Source organism: Coccinella septempunctata, chromosome 1 (assembly GCF_907165205.1).
Source record: "Coccinella septempunctata chromosome 1, icCocSept1.1, whole genome shotgun sequence".
Lineage (NCBI taxonomy): Eukaryota > Metazoa > Arthropoda > Insecta > Coleoptera > Coccinellidae > Coccinella > Coccinella septempunctata.
In genome coordinates this window covers 53902287-53926043 of record NC_058189.1, presented here as the reverse complement: position 1 = coordinate 53926043, position 23757 = coordinate 53902287, and the positions used below count along the sequence as shown (strand labels likewise).

Genomic DNA, 23757 nt, shown 5'->3' with positions numbered 1-23757 from the left:
TCTCTTTACAATCACTGTCCAATATCCTGTGTAGGTAGCTACTGATCCACTCTAGCAATTTGAAGGGTCGAAAATTTGTTTGATTTCGCTCCAAGAAAATAAGGGTACTGATAAAATGAGTAGATGCTGTCTTGAAATACACTATAGGTTCTGTAGAATTTAGGGTGCAATATAGGTATGCTTACTGCATACTGAAATCTTAGAAGAACTCAAAATCAAAGAAAGATTATTTAGCCATAAAGCCAGAAAAAACTGGGACTATGGAAGTCAAATGTCGGAGACCAAAAGGAAGATCTCCAATAAGATGGACGGAGCAAATGAAGACATTGATGGGGAAAACAGTGCATGAAGCCGTCCTTATTACACAGGATCGCAGCAAATAGAAAAAGTATGAAAATAATATTTAGAGTATCACAACACCCATTCAAGGGCTCAAGGATTGAGTAGGATAATGCTTACGGCAAGCTTAGTTTTTTCGTGAAATTAGTTTGGAAATAAAAGAAATTCTCAGTTAGTGGTCAGATATATTGTACTTCCTACGGAATCATATAGAATAATCAAGATAGATGAAATTTCGGAGTTCCTGCTCTTATTTCTTGGTTGTTGAGCAAATAACCCGGAAAATATCCATTACGATAAAATGTCACTTGTAGCAGTTGCTCGAATAACTGCAGAGACAACGAAGCTGCGTGAGACGAAATCCTATTCTCTTCGAACCAGTTCACCTTCGATCAATTACATTCAATCCATCAGGATAGGCCTTATATCTCTTTTACACAATTAAAATTATTATATTGAACTAGCCATTCGAATCACAAAACATGATATACATTCGATGCTATCATTACGCGCTATTCTTCGATATATTTACGTTTCTCGCTGTATAACGGTGGATCTGTCAGTCGGTCAATAGTTAGATTGACCCAGACGGATTTCCTAGAGATAAGGACGAATTGGAACGATTCCGAAGAATGCAACGTGATACAACTAGCCATTGCCATCGGTTTTTATTGACATACATTCTACGTTGCTAACAACAAACAATGGACTTACATGATAGTAATCTGCGATTGGAAGAGCTATAAAGATTTACAGAGTTATAGCCACTATAAGCAGTCTTGTATTTGATATTTCAGAGGGTATCAATTGCTCAGAATGAATCTGTTGGGAAGATTAATCGTTTCTCATTTCGAAAATAGCAGATCAGCGATAATTCAGGAATGGTCCTTCGAAAAAACACATTCAACAGTTCCTTTTCGAAAGAGTTCATATGCTGAGTGTCGCAATTATTATTATCATCTCATCTATTTCAGAAAGACCGAAAAACTGAGAGTAGCTTTGAGGGGTCTACTCAAACTCATTCTGACTGTTTTTGTTCCCATATTGGCTTGAGACTGTCAATCAGTCGGCAGGCCATTGGTATAAATTTAAATTCCTTTTCAGAATGAACCAGAGTGACCTTTGAAGAACATCTTGATTACGACCTACAACATCATCCTACTATTACGGGGATGAATTGATATCTAGTTAGCCTAGACCAGTTCCATGCATAAAAAAATATTGCGTTGCCATAACAACGAACAATAACTCATTTGATGTGTCAGTGTGAAGTGTGAGGTCAAAAAAGCAAACCAGAGTTACGCAATAAATTAACAGAAAGAAGATATCCACCGATGATTGGAGTATCGAGCCATCATCAAGTCCCTGTATTTAAAAGGGTTAAGAGGTTAAGAGATATGCTTGGTGATCAATGTCCTTCGTATGGGACCGTGAAAAATTGGACTGCAAGCTTCAAAAGAGGTAAATTTTCCATTGAAGATGATGACCGATCGAGAAGGCCAGTTTCTGTATCAGTCCCCGAAAATATCGATGCAGTTAATGACATGATTTTATCAGACCGTCGAATTGGGCTAAAACGGATATCTGAAGCACTGAATATTTCATGCGAACGAGTTCATCATATAGTTCACGTCAATTTGGACATGGGAAAAATTGCTGCAAAATGGATCCCCAAATGTTTGAATTTTGACCAAAAGCGTGCAAGGGTAGAAGCATCGCGTTCGTATGTGCTCGATTTGAAAACGATGTAGACTTCTTAAACCGAATTGTTACTATGGATGAGACTTGGGTACATTTCTACGATCCAGAAATAAAGCAACAATCGATGGAATGGCGACACTCTGGTTCTCCAAGACCTAAGAAGTTTCGTGTCCGAAAATCTCCTGCAAAAGTTCTTGCTTCAGTTTTTTGGGATTGCTATGGGGTAATCATGAATGATTTTTTGGATAAGGGTACAACAATAACCGGAGATTACTATTCGATATTAGTGACCACTCTATTAATTAATCTGTGAATAAAATCAAAGAGAAAAGGCGCGGAAAGCCATCCAAAGTTGTTTTGTTTTCGCAGGACAACGCCCCTGCACACAAATATCACGTTGCCATGCAGAAAATTCGTGATTTAAGTTTTGAATTACTAGAGCACCCCCCTTATTCACCAGATTTGGAAACATCCGACTATCATCTTTTCCTCAACTGAAGAAAAGTTTAAAAGGTCGTAAATTTTCCTCCAACGAGGAGGCAATAAATGCTGTGGAGGTCTGGTTTGCAGAGCAAGAAGAAACATTTTTTTTTAAAGGTCCAGAGACGTTGCAGGTTAGCTGTAATAAATGTATCCAATTAAGGAGAATATGAAATTGAAATTTTGTTTGGTTCTATAGTAGGCTAAGAATTTTTCAATATATCCTCGTACTTATTACATTTGTTGATACCGGATCATTCAATATACAAGGCGATTCGTTGGTAAATGGGCGGAAGCTAAAGGTAGTTAGTGTACACTGAGGTGAGTCAGAATAACCCATGTTTTAGGAGTACATATCTCCTTATAATCAAGAAATCAAGATACAGAGTGTTTTATTGATCTTTGGCACTGTTGAAAGACGAACAAAGCTGAAAAACTGATCTATCTGAATTCAGCTCAGATTAGTTTCTTCAATGAAAGTTAAAAATATTGCCATCATTTTACTGGCCATATTCTAAACAGAACTGAATCGCGTTTCGGACAATTCTAATTACTCTAGCGGAAATTAGACTACACTCAAGTGTTTTTTCGTCCTTGTCTGCTTGACTGCTGAATGATTCCGGTTTGGTCCTTAAAAATTTGTATTTCAAGCACTCCAATAAGAAATAATCCGTGGATATTAAATCTGGAGACCTGAGGGGCGATTCAAAATGTCCTCTTCTAACAATGCATCATCAGCTTGTAAATACATCACCAGATACGCACGGACAAGTCTTGTAGAATAGGCAGGTTATTGTTTCTATTCAGGACATCGGATACCCACATCCCGATCAGGCAACAGAGCAGTCAAACTCGGAACAAGTATAGTCCTTGAAAGAATTCTGAATATCCAGCTTCATTGAAATTTCCTTAGAAGAAAACTGATCCACTGACTTTTTTCTATATTGCCTTCCCTCATCCAGTATAGCTTCTTGTCAGCCCAATAAGGATAATTTTTATGTTTACATAGACATTTCCATTTAGTAGATCCATTACTGTTCTCAAAACTGGAGTCTTCTATCTGGATCATCTTCGGTGAGTTCCAAGAAGATTGTCATTTTATAGGGATTCTGTATTCGAGGAATCTCGACACTGGAGACTTTTATTATTTGTTTTTCTTGAATGCCAATTTTCCATTTTCCTGAAACTGTCTTCCAATCTTGCTTATGCCATTTCAAGACATGGGCGTTGAATCAGGATGCTTCCATCTGAATAAGCGAAGAACTAATTCGAATATAAACTGCTCCACATGAGTTAGGGACATTGACTAAAATTGCAAAAAAATATAGTTAAAATAAGATTTTTGTGATGACAATTCATATTGATATGATTTTAAGTTGCAAATTACTTTAAGCCTGTAGGTCTGCAGCGTATACAGGGTGGTTAAGAAAAATCGAGTAAAATAACGAAATTCTATTCCCAGAGAATTCAAGCATTTCAAGACTGTCAATACAATGTATGGCCTCCACGGGAATCAATAACAGCTTGACATTTTCTTTGCATGCTACACACGAGGTCGTGAACATTTCTTGAGGAATTTGGTTCCATAAACGGGGCAGAAGCTCTCTCAGATCATTAAAGGATTCTGGGGTAGGTTGATGATTACACGACTCTACAAAAAAAATTTCGTTCTTTGTCCTAACGTTTATACTAGGGGTTTCCGGTTAATTATGCACAAAAACGAAAAGAAAATATCTTTTTTTGGTATAAAGTTTGCTTTTGTGATAGTTATAGTATTAATAGTCATCCTTCATTTTTTTTATAATTTTTAATAATTCGAAAAGACCCTCCGAGTTTACGTTTACAAGTTGCCGCTAGAGGGCACACGAGTCATAAACAATGATCAGGTGTTGTTTACAAGCCCAGACAAACTTCAAATATCGTCAAGAAAGTGTAAATACGATGCTGATGTATTTTGTTTTATATGTGTTCAATTTATTATAATTCGTGACGTGAAATACGAATTAAAGACATCTCACGTTCTCTTTGAAGCCTATGAAGCATATTTTGACTTTCCTGTTTGGAATCAAGACAAGCCATGGGCTCCACATGTTGCTTGTAGTTATTGTAAATGATATCGTTGAATCAGTCTCCTAAACACAGAAGCAAACTTTTTCATGCCATATATTTTTTTTTCGTCTAATTAGGATTTAAACTATCGAAATTTTATGCTTTGCAGTCAAAGTCAAATTTGGTGTTGACCCGTGTTATCTAATCTTCTTTGGAGCATATCCCATGCATGTTCTATGCACTTCAAATCTGGTGAGTGCGGAGGTATTCTTAACTATGGTTGCACGGTGCTGTCTAGCGTTATCGTCTAGAAATTGAAAAGTTTCACCAATAGCAGCGTGAAAATTTGGCATACAATTGTCAATGACATGCTCCCTATAGTGTAAGGCGGTCATATTTCCAGGGCAAATGTGTAGATCTGTGCGCCCGTTGAAACATATCCTGGCCCATACCATAACACTACCCCCCTCGGAATGGATAGACTTCTTGGACATAGCGAAGATTACGGGGTATGTGTGGGATTGTCCATACACTTATTTTTCGAGAATCTGAAAATCGTGCATATTTGGATTCATCAGTGAATAGGACACTACGCCATTGATCGTTCCAATTGATATGTTGCCTTGCCTATTCCAGTCTTTGACGCTTATGGTCACGTGTTAATGGAACTCCTCTCAATGGACGTCTAGAACATAGATTCACCACTTTCGAACGTCGTCTGATTGTTTCGATGGAAACTTGGACCCCCATCTGCATTTTGAAGAGTATTTCGTAGCATTCTACACGTAGATGTAGGGTTTCTACTCGCCGAAATGGTGATGAAACGATTCTGAGCAGGTGTTGTTTTTCGTCGCCCACCAAGCCTTGGTCTTTCCAACACGGAACCTGTCTCCCTGAACCTATTCCAAAGTCGAGATATCACACTTTGGCTCACTTGGAGCCTTTCCGCTACAACAACCTGAGTTAGGCCACCCTGTAGCATTCTGATAGTTCATTAGCCTCAGCGTTTGTTAATTTACGTCTTGGCATTTTCAGAAAACTCGTTTAAAATCGAAGCCGTTGATAAACTGACTTCATTTCAACATAATTTTCATTCATTCATGAAGCATATGCAAAGAACCAAACTTCAGAAAAAAGGCGACCAGATTGACGAAAAATGTCTCATACTGATTTTTATTGGATCGATTCAAGTTGTTATTGAGTTTTAAATGATTTTACAGCGATTTTCTCGAAGATTACATACTTTCAACGATTGAATACGATATCCCTAACTCTTGTGGAGCAGTTTATTTTCAAATGAATACCTATTCGTATTCACAGTTGTACTTCTGGACCTTCGCCAGAGTGTCGAAGCTGGGAGAATCCAAAACTTTATACCCATGTGAGTTTACTCGAATCGGTTTATTTTGGATATTGATTATCCTGTTGATTTTCGCTCTTCAAATAATTCAGTCCAATCGACCGGTTTTCCGATATAACGTCGAAAACAAAATCGTACCGGAAACTGCATTTACATTTCCGATCTGAAGCGAAAACGACGGAAAAGAAAGTGAAAGATTCGCCTATACAACAAGTAGGCCAAGTTCATATTCACATCTTCACTCTTGATCTCGTCTAAATTGAATATAGGAGTGGCTTCAAACGTAATTTCTTCAGTGACGATTCACTTCAGATTTTCACTTCGGCCCGAGGTTGTATGATCTTTAACACTGACCTTGCCCGGTGACATCAAGTCAATTATGAGTATCGGAGCTTGATTGAAAATCATTGCACAGCAGTTGGATCTTTGGGATTGAATGTTTTCCATTTTCTGCAACTATCAGACTTTTTTTCAAGTGTAACACGCATCACCCTATATATTATCGCACTATCTAATGCACAACCCTTTTAATGTCTCTTACAGACGGCTGTTGAATTTCAATAGGGTCTTTTACCCGTACAAATATTTTAACACTTTTTTCCATACCATTTTATCCGATTCGGCCCATATAAAAAGATAAAGCCATTTAATAATGATAGATAGATAGGTATGCTTTTATACACAAAAAAAATATGGAATGAAATAGTGTCACATTACATAATTATACAAAAATTCACAAAGTCAATATGGCTCTATGTTGATTAAGAACTTTTTGGTTTTGTTCTTGTTTTGTTCATAGTTCTCTATTATTTTTAGATTTCTGGGTAACTTATTGAATATTCTTATACAAATGTATGATGGATTTTTCTCTGACATAGATAGTCTATGCTGTGGGTAATTAATGTTTACAGATATTATTGTGTATGTCATATCTGTATTATTTACTGAAAATTTATTTTTGTTTTCATGAAGAAATAAGTTACATTCAGGGATAATCAAACGATAGTATCCTTAATTCCTTAAATTTTCCTCTACATGATTCTCTAAACTTCATATTTGATAGCAGTCTAATAACACATTTTTGATTTACAAAGACATATTGCACAGCTGAACTTACATATACCCCAAAAATTATTCAATATCTAATTATTGATTCATAGTTTGAATAATATAAGATTTCTTTATTTACATTTCCTTCTGCATAATGGGGAATTCTTCTCAATTTGGATTATCACTGCATATGCAAGTTTAAACTGAATAATTATGAGTTTCATTCATGATTTCTTCTAATGCACCGCGGAAACTATTCGAAATCATTCTTGAAATAAGGGGTTTTAAATTTTAAATCACTTGGTTTCAAGTTTAAGACTTGGCAACAGCGCCTACTGGACAATAAAAAGAACAATGTCTAATCAGCCTGTTTATAAAATACCAGCTGTTGATAAAAATAAAAATCCCATAAAATTTTACGACCTTCCTCGTTCGTCGCGGACTTCATAGACAGCCATCTTTGTCTATCTCATCAAGATAATATAATTGTTGGCCTTTATTATCAGGGCATATTTCAGTCGATGTTCACAACTTGAGCAATCGAAATGAAACGCTTTAAATTTTGAATACCCATTTTTACTTTTCATTTTTAAGTGCTTAAAATAATTTTTTTTGGGAAACGGTTGAAATGAAAATGTGACGTTTCAAAGATATTTCATAAGAAATTCATCATTTTCGTCAGGAGGAGTATTCCCTGTTGCCAACTACCCTCAAAGCATAGCACACCTGATTCAGTTTGTTGAGTATATATTCAATATGTGTGGACCATTTCAGAAACTCGTCAATTATGATTCCCAAAAATTTTGTATCTCCCGCTATTTTGTCTGTATGTGTATAGTTGAGAGCATTCAATTTTTGTGTTATTGATGAATTGATGTCATTGTCTGCAACTAAGAAGTTAGTATCATCAGCAAAACGGCGCTTCATACGAGAAAATATGAAGAATAATTTTATTTTACAGAACGTTCCAACTTAGAATCCAACTTAGCTTCAAGAGTTGGGAATTTTTGGTATTTTTATGGTACGTAACAGTCATAATGGAAAAAGTAGGTCATACCTTGTACTCGAAAAAGTTTCATCAAATAAATGAAAAACTGTATTCCGAAATTCAATTCATTCGATTAAACCGTTGGTGAGAAAAGAATAAAAAATTTTCATGGTTTTTCAACAGCCTGTATCTGTATCTGTATCTCTTAAACCGAACCGATTTGGTCCAAATGGTAAAGAAAAAAAGTGTTTCTTTTGGACCTCAAAAATCTATCATTAAAATATTTGTACGAATCAAAGACTCACCCTGTACTTATTCAAGAGATTATCAATGAAGAGATTCAAATGAGATGAGAGTCTCAAGATTTTTTATCTTAATCACTATTATAGCTTTTCATTATCTCGACACCATTGGAATGAATTTAAGTGGTATGTGCTCAAAATCTGTCCAAAATTTGATGAAGTAATCCTGTTTTCGTATAATAATACTTATTCTCGACCACTCATAACTCGCAGAGCCTAGTAGGACGAGTAATGAAAATTTCAATTCGATTTCTACAGTGAATCTATTCCAATTGTGATTTGAAATCTATATTTCAGTTTCAAATCACAATTAGACTATTCTAAGGGGTATCCCATTTTTGACACTTTTGCCCTTCTAAAGATGAAGAATTGTTTTCCATTCATATCCATCACAGGCTTCATAGTGAACCAATTCTTGTTTTCTCCCTACTAATGATGAACAGAGAATCTACGAATGTCTACTATGGCTTTCGAAACGAAAAATCGACGCAATTATAGCAGATTTATGTTTTCATTATTTCGATCCATACAACAACGAGAAAAGCGAATCAATCTTGAAATGTCGATAGTGTAATTATATACCCAATGAGATTGTGGCACGCCCGAAACTATCGAAAAAATTCAATCGGCCTATGCTTGAAGAAAGTTCGTAAAATATCTCCTTTCGATCTGCTACATTGTGCCAGTGCTCCTTTGTTGAGTAAAAAGGTTCGTAGCTTGTCCTCGCCATTCACTTTCCTTTCAACTCGTGACCGTATTCTGGTGCCACAGTGTTTTGTCCAATACTATCTGTTTTTACATGATTATCGGTTATGGGTATCTATGTATTCGACGCTTGCTTCGTGATTTATTACAAAAAATTATAATTGAATTAATTCGTTCAAGCATTAGGAAAAAAAGGCACATTTCACGTATTGCTTGATTATTTTTGTCTATCATTCAAACATTAAACTTCCAAGAGTTAGTGTTGATTTCAGATGTCTATAGATAATAATTATTCATTATGCATGCATAATATTCGTCGATATAAAAATCAACAATGATACGCTCTAAATCCAACAAACCATACCTACACCGTCATTCAGAGCACCAACGAAAAGACCAACCTATCAAAGAAGAAATGCTGATCATACCATCTCCTAGCGCTACCTAGCATATAACAATGCAACTCTATGCCCTCACTGAAATTTCAATCAAAGATTGCGGTTTATATTCATGTCCGTCATTGATATCTACGAATGTTATGCATTTGAATATAATTTATAATAATATTCGATCGAGTCAATACATATATTTTACTTCAATTTCTAATACTGTAACTCTCATCTACAGTGTGAGCTGGGGAACATAGACTAAATAGTACAAAGTGCTCTCGATATCTTGAAATTTGAAATAGAAACAATTAATTTTTACATTAATCTGAGTTTACAAAAAGTGAAGGGTTCGTTCCTATTCAGGAGAATAATGCCTAAAATATTCAAAAAATATCAAAAATAAATACTTTGAATACCGTAGATTCGAGTGACTTGGGACGATTGTTGAATTCAACTTATCATATCTTCAAAGCGGTGACCTATTTTTATCTGAAAAAGAGGTTCGGATATGCTTAATGACTCAGACTATTGATTAGGATATAAACCATGCTCCAGAATTCGGATATAAATTTTGAAAAAAATAAAATATACTTGTCCCAAGTCACCCACCGATTTGGGAGGCTTGGGACACAAGTTAAAATCTATTGATTTCTCAACTCTCAAATGAAATAGGTGACTTGGGACGATGTATAGTTTTGAAAAATTAGAATTTGTGATTATATAGTTGAAATTCGGTAAGGAAATTAGATGATAAACCTCTATTACAGCGGAAGTAAATTTATTGCAACTCAAATGTAAAAAAACTAAACAAAACAAGGGAACTTTGATTTCTTTAATTTTTTAGTAATTTCTTTGTGGAAATAACGTAAATAATAATATCCTGCGAAAAATCGGCATATTTCCTGTTGCCAATGCGCCGCTTGTATCTATTCGGCATTGTCCCAAGTCACTCTATAAAACAACAAAATAAATTAATGAGATCCTTGTTGCCGTTTGATTTGTAAACAACCCTATTTCATGACATATTTAATATCCCACGTATCCAGAAAAAAAAATTACACATGCACAAAGTGAAACACATGTACAGGACACTAGAAAATATAAGGGTCATAAAAAAACGCGCTTTTACTCTCCTGAGTTCGTTAATTTTTCCTGTCAATTCAAACGCTCTGGTCACGGCAAACTTAACAGGAATTAATTGTTCAACTAACCGAAAAGACGCTACACATTATAAGTTTGTCCCTTCACTCATAAATGGTAAGAAACAATGAAATTTGCAACAGGATATTGTTGTAACTAGTGAATGTGCATCTCTAAGTATTCACACAGTTCATCTACTATACTGAAATTGTGAATGGATCATTTCCTTTTCTGGACTGAGCTTTGAAGGTATCTTCTTTCTATTTCTCTGGTCAATTTCAGGACAGAGTTATAGAATAGAAGAAGATTTATTACTCGCTTTCCTTAACGACATATGTTGAATGTACGTAGGTAAATGAATAATGAATTCACATTCATCTTAGTTAAGAACATAGCCACTTTCTCTTGTTTTCAATGAGCGATCAAGGATAGCTCATGTGGGTTATCAATTGAATCCTACAATTCAGTTTAATTCTTCGAATAGATAGATGATCTGGAGGAGTTTTCAGAAAGTCTTGAGATCATATTCCTTCTTGATCTGAATATTTGAATATCCTAGGATAAAAGTGCCCATAATAAAGTATCTGTATTTTATCATTGACTACGTTCTTCTTATGAGTGTTTCCTTGTCTGAGAAAATACCTTTAGCAAGAAAATGTCAACTGTATTGATCGAGCTAAAAAACCATTCAACAAACAATTGTAGGTAACTGAAAATATAAAGTTTTATATCAATTCTTTGATGAAACTTCACTATGTGGAAGCTCTGAGTTGAAGGATTTCATATCCGATTTATATGTTGAGGTGAGTTTATATGGAAAATAAATGAAGTGGTTACTAACGAATGGACTCGCGTGATCGTTATCTGTCAATAAGAATTGCTGTATGAACTTAATCTCAATAACTTATGCGTTCAAAAAGAAGGTTATTGTTAGAACCTTTATCGAAAATGATGTTTTTCGATTTCTATTGCAATATACCTATATTTGCAATGAACGCATGGTATGCTTTCAGGCTACAGTTCCGATTTCAATCTCATCCTTTAATTTTTGAAATCTTAGAGAGCGAAAGATTTTCTTACTTACACTATATAGAGTCCAATTCCATTACTATACATATGTGAAATATTCCTTTCTTATCTATACACACCATAACATATTTCCACAATGTTGAATGAATACAGAAAGAAAATCAGTGAAACTTTTGGGGTGGAGTTTAACATATCCAACATCCTAGCTTTGACCTTGAGTATTTCTTTAGAAGTTGATATGATCTCACTTCAACATGATAGGTAGCTTAATATTGTCGCTGTAACCTTGTTTGAGCACACCTCAGAACTCACACCTCATCGAAAAAAAGGCGATCTTGCTCGTACTAGGAACTTGATAGAATGAAATTATATCCACTGGACTTTATCCTCCGGTGGACAGATCTAAATCAGATAGATTTTAATGGATAGTGCCGGTTTGAATGGTTCCAGTGAAGGGTTGAATGGAATATTGTGAAAATTTATATAGGTGGAACTATGGAATCGATAGAAATTCGATGTAGAAATGTTATAACACCATGAATTGCTCAGAATAATTTGGTCATTGATGGGTTTCTTGTCACAATATTTTCCATTGTAGGAATGAATTGGTTGAAGTTAAACAATGTCTAGTAGTTTCATAAGTCTCCTACACCAATTTACTATCTTATCAGGGATTATGAAGTAGCTTATATGAAATTCTGTTTCCAAATATTGCCACAAATGATTTTCAAAGGGATGAGGTTCGAGGAACAGGAAATTATGTATATATAAGTATCAATTATGAATGGTTTGCATACAGTTACGAATATTTTTTAACCAAATTAGTTTCTCTTTCCTTATTCGAAGTTCTAGGTGAAATGTAGGTGGACTAATTGATACCGTACCGGTCACAGGAAAACCTTGATTTACTCAATTCTTTAAGTTCACTAGTACACCCTATAATTAGCTTTGTTTCCTGGTATGTTGGTGATGTTTTCATTAAAGGAAAAGACCATGTGATATCAAAACATGACGTCCAAACACGTTGTTATATTGATGGTTAATTCTAACAAATTTTTGATTATTCATTTGACAGTATTCGAGCTTAAATACCCAATATATTCAACAGCATAATTTGAATTTTCTGAATTAAGTAGAATACTCATACATGAAACTTTTAGAAAACATGTGAATATAATGCATATAAAAGACAATCTCTCATTGTAAGTTTTTTAAAGGTACCTATTTCGTCTTTAATAATGATTTCATTCTCAGGAATGTTATAGTTAGGTATATATGCGCATTCTTCAAATGAAAATTGACCACATTTTTCATATTTTTCAAATTAAGATTTGAAAAATATCTATAACCAATTTTCCGAAGAGAAAAATCTTTTCTGCAGTCTGAAATTGGGGGAATTCAATCTAAACGTCAATTCAAGTTGTTGATATAAATGAATGATTTTGCAATTGAATTTGAATAATTCCAGAAATACGATGCTCCATCATTTTAAATGTGCTAATCACCTTTTAACATATATAATCAAATTGGTGATAATCAAGAGGTTAATAATTCAATTAAGACGATATGAATAAAAGTTTCCTTAAACTGATTCTGTATGTTCACAGCTCATATTAACCTTGTCCGTTTTTCTATTGTGGAGTGTGAATTGGTTTGGAATATTCAAAGTGGTAATTAAATAAAAATTCTGCTGGGAATAAGGAAATCCTAATGTTATTATTTAAGCTGAGAAGGCGTTCGATATTTACATCAAGTCGATTTATTTATTCTGTTGTTTTTTTTCTCATTTTATGAAAAATTCGAAATCTTCTCATTTTCTGTTTCATATAGGTACATCCCCACTTCCCTATCCCCTCTTTATGTAGGTGAATATATACATCTACGTGCGAAAAAATTCAGGGGATGATTCTTTGTCAAGAAATAGTGTGGATCTTTGATATAAAAATTTTTTTGAGAAAGAAATTTTAGATTTTTTCCGTAGAAACCAGGAAACTGATAGACTTGAAAGTAAACGGACAATTTTTTGGAGCGAGGAGGTAATTGAAAACGTTGGTGATTTTCCCCTATAAAATGTCAGCATGAAATCCGCCTACTACGCCTACTAAGATACAGCATATAGAACTCACGTTAGGTTACTGCTATTAAATAATTTTTTTTTAAACTCTACCTTCTGCCAAAAATTATAAGAGATGTTCAAAAGGAATCAAACTATCAAAAATCAAATTTTTCAAAGGTATAATATAAAACTAATTTTGGGGGATGTTTTTTTCCTAGTAGAACGCCACAAAATTTTTTGTATAATAGTACCTTATTTTTCCCATAGAATATTTGATCAATTTAATTTCTCTCAGTTTTCTGGTTTATAGGAAAAGAATTTTTAAGGAGTTGTATCTTAAGCCCGTTTGCAACAGCCGAGAATTCTCTACAAAATTTTCGCAAGAAAATGGTAGAGATTATTTTGTATGCAACTGAACAGAGAATTCTACCAAAAGTGCGTATGTAACGGTAAAGAATTCACGGCGCATGAAATCTCGAGTAAATTTTCTAGAGAATTCTCGGCTGTTGCAAACGGGCTTAAGAAGTGGCTTCTAAAAAAAATATTCTAAACTAATTTTCGACAAGTTATCACTCCCTAAATTTCCTCTCAACTATTCATTCAAACCCTTTATAATGATCAATATTAGCTTGGAGACATATTCAATGAAAGTTTTTCAAGAATTCTGTTTGCCACTGATCTGAATGAAGGCAATGGCTGCATTCTAAAAAGATCAACTCATCTCAACTTCAGTTCTTCCTCCTGATGATTACTTTTTTGCGAATCCTCATTATGTCGAACTTCTGTTTCCTGGTATTTTCTTAATGCTTTTCGGATTGCCTGCAAGTTCTGACTGATAGATACTGCTTTCAACTGACAGAAATCGAGTTTAACTTAGAGAAATCTCTGCTAGTTTCGACATTTCAGTCCGTTTCATTCCCTGGTTCTCGTTACGTAGGTACACGTGAAATATTGCTTCTGCCTTTATCTGATAGGAGTCATACTGTGGAACTTGCAACGCTTTCAGAGGTCCCGATCTTTCACAATTTCACGCATTTAAATCATCATCTTGCACACGATCTTGAAATTACCTGTTAGAGGGATTTCAGCGAATATATACTGCTATTATTAGTCACGAACGATCAAATAGGAACCGAATAGTAAACATGTTTACTGTAGGTAGAATTATTGTTGAGAAACAAAAATACTCGAATTGGTTCAAAGTTTCATAATGTTACTGATTTATTTTTCGTTTTTTTTTGTATTTTTCAGTGAGAATTAGCAATATGATAGGTAAGAGTGCACTGATGTTTTTGTTCACCTGCTGAATCGCGTATTTTCAAATATACAGGGTGAGTTTTGACTCGTACAAATGTTTAAACAGTAGATTCCTGAGGTCGAAAGAAACTCTTATTTCCTTTACCATTTTTTCGTAATTGGCTCGGTGTAAAAAAAAATCTGTTGACAAACCATTAAAAAATCTCACAAACGGTTTCATCGAAAACGAGTTTCGAAATATAGTTTTTCATTAATTTGATTAATTTTTCTCGAACACAAAATATTACCCAGGTCTTCCAGTTTCCTCATTATGACCATTACTTACCATAAAAATACCTAAAATTCAAACAACCCAACTTTTGAAACTAAGTTGGACGCTATCTAATAAATATATGAACGTTTTGTAAATTAAAAGTATTCTTCATATTTTCTCGTATAATGCGCCGTTTTCGAGTAAATTGATGTTCAAAAATTGAAAAGTGTCTGTGAAATTTGAAAAATTGGGTACTTTGGCTGAATACAACTCTCTTTATAAGACCCACAGATGTGTAGTATCACAGATTTAGCTAGTTATTCTGAACGGAGTTTTGTTTTTCCAGGGGTGGCACAGCTCATGTTGAAACTTCAAAATGACTATCTTTTTATCAGGGCCGAATCGGAAAAAACGGTATAGGAAAAAAGTAATTCTTTTGACTTCAAGAACCTACTGTCAAAATATTTGTACGAGTAAAAGATTCACCCTGTATAGTTCTCAGACGGTTCTTCAGTTTTAATTAACTTTATTTGAGAGGTCTTCAATATGAGAATTTCTAAATTTTTCATAATTTCGTATTTTAGAGGCCATCAACATGGGTTTTTTTTTTGGACTGACGACGACAAGGCTAAACAGGGTGTCCCGTAAAGACCACGTCAAACGAAAACGGAAAGTAGATCAGAATGTGCTCTACCTGATGTGAAAAAATCTTTCATATGAAAGTCTCACAGTTTTCGAGATATTTGATGTTTTATGAAAATGTTGAATTTTTTCACTTCAACTGCTTTCTCTCTTGCGGAAGCTACAATTAAATATTATACTTTTCGAATCAGTTTTTTTCCGTAAATTTTGTTGAATGATTACTTCAATTCATGCAATGAAAAATACCACAAAATATTATACAGGGATTCTGAAAAAAAAAATTGAAATTCATGTTCTGAAGGAAGTGTTTTTTTGTGCTGAATTCTATCGGACGTGGTATAAAAGAAAGACACTAGACCTTTTCTGCCTATTACGTTGAAAAGTTGCCCATTTTGTGAGGATTCCGAAAAGGTAAAATACAGGTGATAACCTTCTTCACGAAAAAAGATATTTGAATGTTTCTCGAAAATGGAGCATTTCTGTGAAAAACTGATTTTGTCACCTTTTCCATAAATACTTTCATTTTGCACTTCCTGCTGAAAATAATCAATCAACATATCGATAAAATGTTATTAAGATGCTAATTCACTGACTGAGTTTTTTTATTTCTTTTTCTTTGCCCAAAGAACTCTCGAACATCGATATGATGTGATGCGATTCAATGATTCACCAGACTTAACCCTCTAATACCCAAGTCCGACTTGAGACTGGTTGCATATAAGTGGATACAAAATTATTGTGCCCATGTCCGCCTTCAGTATAGGTTCATTTTGTGAGAACAGGTGTTAATGTAATCAGTTAACTATTTGCGAAAAAAAGATGTAGATTACATAAGCTAATTTGAAACTATACGGAAATAATTATAAAAAAGGAAAAAAAACTTGGGCATTAGAGGGTTAAATCCTCTGGAGTTTTTTACTGGGGTTTTTTAAAAAATGAAATTTATTCGAATCCTATAAGAGATGAAGTACAACTTAGGGATCGCATTCGTATTTCAGCAGCCAAAATAGCGGGGAGAAGTTTGTATGGTTTGAAAAGATCATTTCTCAATAGATGCAGGGGATGTATTAGCGAAGGGGGTGGTCATTTTGAGCATTTGCTCTAATAAGAATCCTGAATTTTTATTATTGATATTTTTATAAAGTTTCTCCACAATAGATTTGTTGATGTTGAAGGTCCTGTGCGTTATTACATTATATCATTGCAATTAATGAATAATTTCATTTTATAAGTAATTTAAAGACTAACTGACATTTTGCAAGAGAATTATTCAATATTTTACAGCAGAATCTGCAAAATGAAAGAATTTGTGGAAAAGGTGACAAAATCAGTTTTTCACAGAAATGCTCCATTTTCGATAAACATTCAAATATCTTTTTTCATGAAGAAGGTTATCACCTGTATTTTACCTTTTCGGAATCCTCACAAAATGGGCAACTTTTCAACATAATATGCAGAAAAGGTCTAGTGTCTTTTTTTTATACCACGTCCGATAGATTTCAGCACAAAAAAAAACTTCCTTCAGAACATGAATTTTAATTTTTTTTTTCAGAATCCCTGTATAATATTTTGTGGTATTTTTCATTGCACGAATTGGAGTAATCATTCAACCAAATTTACGGAAAAAAACTGATTCGAAAAGTATTTAATTGTAGCTTCCGCAAGAGAGAAAGCATTTTAAGTGAAAAAATTCAACATTTTCATAAAACATCAAATATCTCGAAAAGTGTGAGACTTTCATATGAACGATTTTTTCACATCAGGTAGAGCACATTCTGATCTACTTTCCGTTTTCGTTTGACGTGGTCTTTACGGGACACCCTGTATATTCGACAGTTACACAGATACCTCTCTATAGGGAGATCATTGATGCTCTTCAAGAAAAAGTCCGAGAATTTCGAGGTTTTTAGAGCTATAGATCTCCAGATATAAATTCACATTTGGATGTTATCATCTCAAAATTTCTAATCATAAAATTTGTGAAAGAAAGCAAAATAACAACAATTAATATTACAGCCAGAATCAGATAACAAGGGGAACAATATGAGCATTGCACATCAGACTCTGCTATACTGTTCTGGCGAAACTCTGTCGAAATCTAACAAAAAATTAATTATACTTCCAATTGGAACGCTCACAGGAAGCCTCTATATATCAAGATGTATTCAGCGTATTCCAGCGACCTCAGGAAACGAAAAATTTTCACATCGACACCTATTCACGATTCTAGTGGAACCGGGGTTTCGTTTTACAACCAGTATGTTATTTTGTAAAGGTATACGTTCAATCTGCCAGACCGTGACAATCTCACAAGAATATCATTCCGTTGCGTAAGAATTTTGCAAGTGTAACATAACGAGATACACATTTCAGTAGGACATGGCCATTGAAATGTTTTCACTCTATCAAAAAAAAAAGATTCGAAATTCACACTGGAATGCTGAAAAAAATCATGCTATGATTTTTTATTTTCCAAAATACACTTACGAGGATATATTGAAAAATTGTTAGCCTACTATAGACCAAACAATATTTCAATCTCAAAATATTTTATTACTCAACATATTCTCCTCTTAATTGGATACATTTATTACAGCGAACCTGCAACGTCTCTAGACCTTTCAAAATAAATGTTTCTTCTTGCTCTGCAAACCAGACCTCCACAGCTTTTATTACAGAAAATTTGCGGCCTTTTGAACTTTTTTTCAGTTGAGGAAAGAGATGATAGTCGGATGGAGCCAAATCTGGTGAGTAAGGGGGGTGTTCTAGTAATTCGAACCCTAAATCATGAATTTTTTGCATGGCAATATGAGATTTGTGTGCAGGACGATGTCCTGCAACAACAAAACAGCTTTGAATAGCTTTCCGCGTCTTTATTCTTTAATTTTTTTCCGTAGAGTAGTCAGTAATGTCGAGCAGTAGTCCTCGGTTGTTGTTCTACCCTTATCCAAAAAATCAATCATGATTACTCCATGGCCATTCCAAAAAACTGAAGCAAGAACTTTTCCAGCAGATTTTTGGACACGAAACTTCTTAGGTCTTGGAGAACCAGAGTGTCGCCATTCCATCGATTGTTGCTTTGTTTCTGGATCGCAGTCTACATCGTTTTCAAATCGAGCACAGATCGATCGCGATGCCTCTATGCTTTTCACACTTTTGGTCAACATTCAAACATTTGAGGATCCATTTTGCAGCAATTTTTCTCATGTCCAAATTGACGTGAACTATACGATGAACGCGTTCGTATGAAATATTCAGTGCTTCAGATATCCGTTTTATCCCAATTCGGCGGTCTGATAAAATCATGTCATGAACTGGATCGATATTTTCGGGGCCTGACACAGAAACTGACCTTCCCGATGGGTCATAATCTTCAATGGAAAATTTACCTCTTCACTCAAAAATATAATCTCGTAACCATAACAAAAATACAGTAAAGAGAACAGGAAATTCTAATATAAATAGGCACAGACGAAATTGAATAATCGATTTTTGAAATTCTCGCTCTCCGAGTATCCAAGTTTTGAAATCATCCTAGAACACCCATCAGCTCTAAAATTAATTCACAGGCGAAACGATCTCAAGTAACCAGCGTCCCTTGTACTAACGCAAAAGCAGAAAGCTCAACTCAACAGTTCCTGTAATGATCACATTTCAGTCTAGCTGCATCAACAAAATATTATTTCCCTATAACAGAAATCCATTATAGAGAACACCAAAATTTTGGTTCCTGCAAACCCTTCATTTCTTCCTGTTCACACAACATACTCCAGTTTGACAGGAATCGAAATGTTAGGTCGACAGTATGTCCAGTTTCTGTTACAAAAGTAGTTTTTATGTAACAGGATTTCAATTTACAGGAAATTCCAGTATACAATTTTTTTCAGTGTTTGGAAGCTTCCAGTCCAATTTTTCACGGTCGCATACGAAGGACATTGATCACCAAGGGTATTAAGCATATCTTCGTAAATCTGCTTACCTCTTAACCCTTTTAAATACAGGTACTTGATGATGGCTCGGTACTCCAACTTTTCGATTTTCACAATTTCGGTGGACATCTTCTTTTGAATTACTCTTTTTCCGGAGAGAAAAGCTAGATTTCAGATTGAAAATTCAATCGTTGAAGATTTTATTCTTAGGTTCGGATTCCTCGAGGCAATAATTTATGTTCAACCCAATATGCTAATCAGATTAATACCTAGTTGAAGTAAATCTAATTTCAAACACCAAATCATAGTTTTCTCATTAATTTCTCCATGAAAATATTCTAAATAAAGTAAGGATAATGGAACTCACCTTTCAATACTAAAAAAAGATCTTTTTCTCCCACATCGATGACGATCTGTAAATGAAAGACTTGTTTTTATATATTTCTTCAATCTGAGTCGATAGAATGATATAAAATTCAATAATAAACAATATTTTCTCCAGTTTATTGATTGAATATAAGCGAATATGATCGAATTCTTATTTGTCGGTCAATTTAAGGAATTTTATCCATTATTTTATAGCGGAGTCCTTTCACATCTGAAAACATTAATTAAAGTTGCTATTAAAAATTCATACTAACACGACCTGCAATGGCATACTTCAATTATTCGTTCATAAATCAATATGTACTGAAATTTTTGATACTTTCACTGTTCGCAGTCACCTCTAATAACCTATAGAATGCTAGAATTGATATTGTATCCCAAATAGAAGGTACAGACTTAGGAATAAGTGAAGTGGCAACACACTGTCCTATACCTACAAAGTGACAGGATACTTTCGGAATTCATTACTCTCAACACATTCTCCTGAGTATTGATAAGAGTTCGATATAAATTACTTTCATTCAGTTCGATCAAGTTTTATTAGCATTACTGTGTAGAGTGTGAAAAAATTTTTGTAGCCGAATTAAATCGAAAGACAGATTGTTCCTAAATTGGAGGTACATTGCGTAATTTTAAGAAAAAAATCTTATGAGCGAACTTGTTTTCGAGATAGAGGGTACTTAAGGGTAAATTCTTCCCAGGTTTTTTTCCTCCAAACATCTACACAATAACAATTTAAAATTTACATCATGCGATATGCTATTTCGATTGCAAATCTGTTGGATCATATAAGAGTCCCCCTTTTATTTTTTTTGTGAGCCCTTGGTCGTTACACAAATTTGGAGAGAAGCTCCAGCGAGTTTTGAACTTTTTGTTTCCCTTGTAGTTTTGTCGTATCTACTTCTGATTGAGGCTCGAATGAGTAGGAAAAAAATTCGAACAAATCTCTCGAAATTCTCAGCAAACTCCAATTGCCATAAAAATCCAGTTTTCATTTGAATATTACTATCCAGTTGAGATGTTCACCCCAAAAGGGTGGGAAAATTCGACAGTTCTAATGTTCTTCTTAAAACCCAATGGCTGCAATAAAAAAAAAACTTTGCCGTGAACCCTTATAGCAAATTTTCAAAAGATAGAAGATCTGTCGATCCTTAGCATTCATAAGAATACTACCTGCTGCACTACAACTTTCAGTATGAATTTGTTTGAGTTTTTCCTTCGTTGACTTCCATTGATCATCAATGCATTAAATTCATTTTTCTTCAGGACAAAAGTGACCAAACAAATGTTCCCGAATGAAATCAGCTGTGGTGTCTCTAATAAGTTTAAAAATTTGCATTCCTCAAAAAGTAACTGGATAAATACGAAAGCAGTTGAAGATTTCAAATTGTTACAGATGTGCTGCAGTTTGTAATGTTTTTCTGGAGCTTTCTAAAGTCATTATATAAAATATTTCTTTATAGGATTCAATGTACGTTCTCGAGATATATCTGTTGTTTCCGTCCATATTGCACCATCAATTGTTCTCTTTTATCATCCCGAATAGAAGTACTTCGTGAAATAACACCCATAAATATTTCCTCTTACCATTGCTGTACGCATTCTTGGGATTCATTGTAGCAATTGTCGCTAGTTATCGACGGGTGTGACTTCATTAAAAGTCTTCTTGGTGTCTTGTAATAGAATGATTGGGATATTTCACTTTATACGACCGAGAAACCTGAATGTCAAGCTACAAATGAATATTTTCCATATTTCAGGCATTTTCTCCATATGAATACCCCGAGTTATTTTTGAAAACTCCAGAAAACTTTCGAGGCCATAAAAGGATCTTAATTGAACGCGTGTTAGATAGATTATTACTTATTATTATTATCTATTCAGAATGCACTACAATTAAAATGTGACACTGTTTAGGGAACATTGTGACCTTGAGGAAAACTGAACTGATTTCCTTCAAACACGAACCAGGTAATGCAGTAATGGTGCATTGGAAACGATCTGCTTTGATCAACAAGTTATTTTTGTCCCATTTTCAGTTGAGAAATTTGTTCTTGAAGACAAGCGGTTTCAGCAGGTAGATTTTACTTGCTAGATTGATTGGACGTCTTTAGACTTTTGGCTGTATGGTTACTGAGTCACTGATTTAAGTGAACAATCCCACGACCACTGATATTGGACATTTTTTTTCAGAAAAATTACCTCAATGTCGGCAGAGGGAAGGACGTTCATCAGATATGTTGTTCCAAACATAATTCCCAAATATCATAGCTCGATGAGTAGGTATTACAAGGCTCTGGTGCATAAAACCATATTTTATTGAACCTTTGAATCTTGCACTCTTATTTAATGACCCCTCATTATCCAATAATGACCTCAGAATAAAATTGTTATAATTTCGACCATTTCCACTTCAGTAATCAGCGATTATTCACACTCAAATCCGCTAGGATAACTATTCCATAATCATTGAACAACTGGTTTATTATTTCTTCATTAAGCTGCATGGAGGATTAAAATATACCTGTATACGTAAATAAACACTCTCCAGGATACTGGAGGGAAATATCTATTACAGGGTCCATAGTCACATTACTCACTACCTACATGATATGGAATCATGAATAAATTTATTAACGGACGTTCTGTCTGCCCAGCAATAACTGAATAATCAGAATCTGTTATAAATCAAATTGCACCACGAGGGGGTACTTTTCTACGATAATTGTGATCTCTGTGGGGTACACGAGAGGAAATTCAGCTTTAAGTACTTCGGGGAGATTGATCATCTAAAATCATCATAAAGATTGTATTCAGTTGATATAGTTCGTTATTATTGAGCTTTGATATTTTCTGACTTTTATAGAAATTTATGATAGAAATCTATAACTAGAATATGCCCTCAACTGACCAACCCTGATTGTCTTTCAACACAGACACCAAAAAATCCCGCCACTCACTGACTGACTGATTTTCGTGACTCCTTAGTGAACTTCAGGCTTCTTTAATTGTTGAAATTTAGATTCAAAGTTATAATTCAGAATAAATAGGGTGTAAAAATATGCAAATTTTTTTGAACTGAACTTTGCAACATCCTGCACAATGCAGCAAAAATACCTGAGGATCTTAGTAACCACCATAATAAATGAAAATTTTAAATTCATTATCTCCTTTATCAAAAAGGTTACGCAGTCCTTATGGAAATGCTAATTAAAATCAGACAAATATAAAAGATTCATATTTTGATTGATAAAAATTCTGTTATTTACTGATACAATGAATAAGTTATCTCCGCATCGGAAGGTATTCATTCAACAAGAGTCCAAGCATCAAGTTCCTTGAACTCCAAACTCCGTACAATAAAACACAAATAACTAGAATATCTTACAATTCATCTTTATGTCCGAAAAAGGAACAAATTCTGTCGTACGGTACAACAATTTGTATGAATAATTCATTACGCCGTCCGTAAGGTCTTCAATTCTAATACATGAGTCATTGTGCAGGAAACAATGGTTTGTGTTTATTCCTGGTTCCCTTTATATGCCTTCTATTCTTCCTTGTACTTTCTGCATGGGGTCTTGTTGACACGGAGGTCAATACTACATAAGAGAGACTAGCAAGATAGTACTTTCTGATCGGGAAAAGGTCTGAAAGTTCGGATGAAATGAGCAACAATATATTCCAACTGGCGAAAAATG

The 23757-nt window shown here is 34.4% G+C and overlaps 1 protein-coding gene across 1 annotated transcript in view; it reads right to left on the bottom strand.

The window, feature by feature from the left end:
* Positions 1 to 23757, bottom strand: part of LOC123311920 — a 130333-nt gene that overhangs the window by 22628 nt on the left and 83948 nt on the right. The window contains exon 4 of the mRNA XM_044896052.1: positions 20037 to 20082. The gene's annotated coding sequence lies outside the window, so the exon portion shown is untranslated. The remainder of the gene's footprint in view (positions 1 to 20036; positions 20083 to 23757) is intronic.